Consider the following 3,942-nt stretch of genomic DNA (forward strand, 5'->3'; position numbering starts at 1 on the left):
CTGACCTCATCTCCAGATAATGTAAATGCCAGAGAATATTTTTTTTGGTGTGTCTGCTCTTTTGTGAAGGCGCTTCCGTTTTTCTTGCTCATCTGTCTCACGCTCACTGAATAATCAAACTAAATGTGCCTAGAGGCAATGTGATCCCAGAGCCAGCCAACACATATCCTAGGCTCTGCCCTTGATGCTCATGGCAATCCGCTGCAATTGGAGGGAAAAGAGAAAAAACTCAGTTAAAACTGGATCTTACAAGTACAAAACAAAACAAAGAAAAATGCTACCTGTACACTGGTTGGAGAGCTTGATCAACGTATTTTAGTGGTTGTTTCTCCATTTGAAGAGTTCCCCTTGCAGGATAAAAGTCTATTGCTAAGCAAACATGAGTCGCAATCTACAAGGAAAAAGTCAATTTAGAAAGCAAGATCAATCCCGGAATCTCTCTTTCAGCACATGCGCAATTAACCTGTTCAAAAGATCAGTGCAAGTTTTAAGTCAGAAATATCACATTGTTTCTGCTGATTATGACGCTCTTATGCATGCTCTTCATGGCAAAATACTGGCAGGAACCTTTCAACTCTACTAAATTTACACTTGCATCACAAAAAGGCTTTTTAATCCCATATATAAGAAACGACTATGAAAAAACTCACCTTCATGTGTCACCAAAATCTAGAGATTTGACAGACTGAAAATGGTGGAGTCAGTTTCTCACCACTAGTTTGAATCTGCATTTAAAACAAACAAGAAAACTGGAGAAGTCATCAGACTAAACATGCGCTCATGAATCTTTCTAATAGCACCCCAAGAGTTTAGATAAACAGCTTTAAAGTGTTTAGCCCAAAGGTCGTTGGTTGTCTTGTCTGGACACGCGAATCTCTATCACCATACTCCCTTCTTTAAACGTGCTATTGGCATAAGGCATATGGCATCCGGCGTCTTTTATTCCATTTTTAGAATATTATTTGTGAATATGCTTATAATCTAACGGTTCAAATTCAAAAACTTCAAATAGATGGCATAGATCAAGTGCCAAAAAGGGGTGGCAACGCTTCAATGTGATTTTAGTGATGCTCCAAATCAAGTGAAATTTTTTAGGGCGATTAGGCAGATTGTGAGCTACAATCTCTGTGTGTGTGTGTGTGTGTGTTAATATTTCCTTTAGTTGGAGCAAGGTTTTGGAAATGAAGATCGTGTGCCCAGATGAGACAAGCCATTTGCTAGGGAGAAAAGCTGAGAAAATTGGTGAAATGGCTTTATATTTTTTCATTTTTGTGTTAGAACTAAAACTTTGCAGCTTTCTTTCAGCCTATGCAAGACAATGATTTAAATCCAAGCCTTCAGGAGGAGTACATCCCTGCTGTAAACAACTCTCCTCCATCCCCCTTGCTGCCATCAGCAAATGGTGGGCTTTCCAAGGAGATAAACATGGAAGAAAGTGATGTCAAGTGCTGCACGATTATGGAGAGATTGATGTTCCAAACCGGCACCAACCAAGTCCATGCTCACTCCCACCCAAGGCCCCTCGGTCCCAGTCTCAACCTCAAATCGGTTTGGAAGCCCCACTGGAGAGTCTCTTCAAAACTGGTTCCTGGACCTCACTATCCCTACTATACTTTTGGAACCCTCTGCAGCCCCCCCCCCCTGGGAGACGCATGCTTTGGGCTTTCACCCCTTGACCTATATTAGTATTTGGACTTAGTCTCTGGCTCAATCTCGGACCCAATTTCGAATCCGACTTCGGATTCGGTCTCGGACTCGGTCTCGGACTCGATCTTGGACCCGATCTCGGACCCGACCTCGGACTCGACCTCGGACTCGGTCTCGGACCCGATTTCGGATCTCGGACTCCGTCTCGAACTCGGTCTCGAACTCGGACTCGAACTCAGTCCCCGAGTCGGTCTCCGACTTGATTCCGGACTCTATCTCGAACTCGGTTCTAGAGTCGGTCTTGGACTCGATCCTCGACTTGGTCCCATCCGATGAACTCTTTGTCATTTTGGTCATGCTTTCGGGGTTCCTTTAGCCTACGACATCTCGGCGAGTTGGTTCCTTACAACTCCACCACCCATAGAAGTTCGATGCCCACATCGAACGTCTCGTTTTATCCTACGACTTGTTGACCATGTCTCCGGGGGCATCCCCCCACTTAGCGGTGTGCCTAAGTTAGCCTCCCCGGCCAAGAGCCCATGACAACGGAATATAGGTGTCCCTATATTCCTCACCTCACCACACCCTAGTATGGGGTCGGGACTTGAACCCAGCCTTGCTTTACTAGGGGGTTGGGACTCGAACCCAACCTCCGTAGAATATGTCTACGGATTCGACATCCCCGCAGGGAGTCGGGCGTAGCTCCCTACGCCTGGTCGACCTAGCTAACCCATGCTAATTAGCTTACCTTCGGCGCGCCTTCAGGTCCCAACATATGCCACTTGCTCAACTTTGCAAATTGATATTTTTAATTGAACTTTGCATAAGTACATAGAGTTCTGCCTTGCAGAAATTCCTCCACTAGATCTCGCGTGTTCGCTAGGTTCTCCTTCGGTTCCCATGTTGCTTCGCAGTGTGGAAATCCTTTCCACTTCATATGGAACTCTCTCACCTCGCGTCCTTGTCGCTTGCTCTTGCGCGCATTGAGGATGGCCTCGACTTTGTATTCCTCTTCCCCTTGGATAACCTTAGGTAAAGGTCTTACTTGGTCCTTGCGAAGCAGATCCTCAAAGTACGGCTTGAGTAAGTTCACGTGGAACACTAGGTGCATCTTCCCCATCTCTTGAGGACGTCGGAGTCGGTAAGCCACTTTACCGATTCGTGCCTCAATCTCGTAAGGCCCCGCGAACTTGCTTAAGGAACTCAAGATCAATTCATTTATAGGAATACATGCATTTTTACCTTTGGGTCAACTTTCGGCTGTCCCACTTGGTAGCCTGAGGTTCTTGGTGTTCAGCCACACCTTCTCCCCAGCTTGGAACTCTACATCCCGGCGCTTTAGGTTCACGTACTTGGTTTGCCTTTGTTGAGCCCGTTCCAAGGAATCCCTCACTAGATTCCAAATGTTGAGTCTTTCCGCCGTGAATGCCTCCACTGCGGGTAGCTCTCCATGATACTTGGCCACGCCGAGTTCCACAGGACCTTCAATAGCTCGCCCATTGATGACTTCCCATGGACTCACCCCGATACTCGAATGTGGTGAGTTGTTATAACACATTTCCGCAAGTCCCAAATGACTTACCCAATCGGTCTGGTCTCCCGAGACATAGCATCGCAAATAATCCTCCAGCTGCCTATTCACCCTTTCTGTTTGTCCATCTGTTAAGAAGTGTTAGTGTCACCAAACTTGACTTAATACCCCATACCTGTCTGTGGGTGATAGGCGGTGTTGAATTTCAACTTGGTGCAATACTATTCTAGGAGAGTCCTCCAGAACCTACTAGTGAAGATCTTATCTCGATCTGAGATGATCTCTTCTAGCCTTCCCCGCACTCGAACCACTTGTTCAAAGAACAGCTTCGCCACACCTTTCGCATCCACTTCCGTTGTGGTGGGTATGAAATGTGCCATTTTCGAAAATCGGTCCACCACCACGAATATCGCATCAAACCCCTCGCTTGGGGGAAGTCCCGTGATGAAGTCCATCGTAAGACATTTCCACGAACGATCTGGAATTGGGATGCTTTGCAACAAGCCCCCACTAGCCTTAGTCACGGCTTTGACCTGCTGACATGTTGGACATGTCTTTACATAGTCTTGGACGTCCTTAGCCATATCTGGCCAATGGTACTTCCTCTTGAGTAAGCCCATCGTCTTGGGCACTCCGCCGTGTCCCACAAGAGGTCCGTCATGACACTCTTCTAAGGCTACCTTTCTTAGTTCCCCTTCTGGAACATACACCCTCGTTTGCTTGTAATAGATGAGTCCGTTGCGTTCCGCATAGCCCGTTTTCTC

The sequence above is a fragment of the Selaginella moellendorffii genome, unplaced genomic scaffold (genome assembly GCF_000143415.4).
Source record: "Selaginella moellendorffii unplaced genomic scaffold, v1.0 SELMOscaffold_61, whole genome shotgun sequence".
NCBI classification, from domain to species: domain Eukaryota; kingdom Viridiplantae; phylum Streptophyta; class Lycopodiopsida; order Selaginellales; family Selaginellaceae; genus Selaginella; species Selaginella moellendorffii.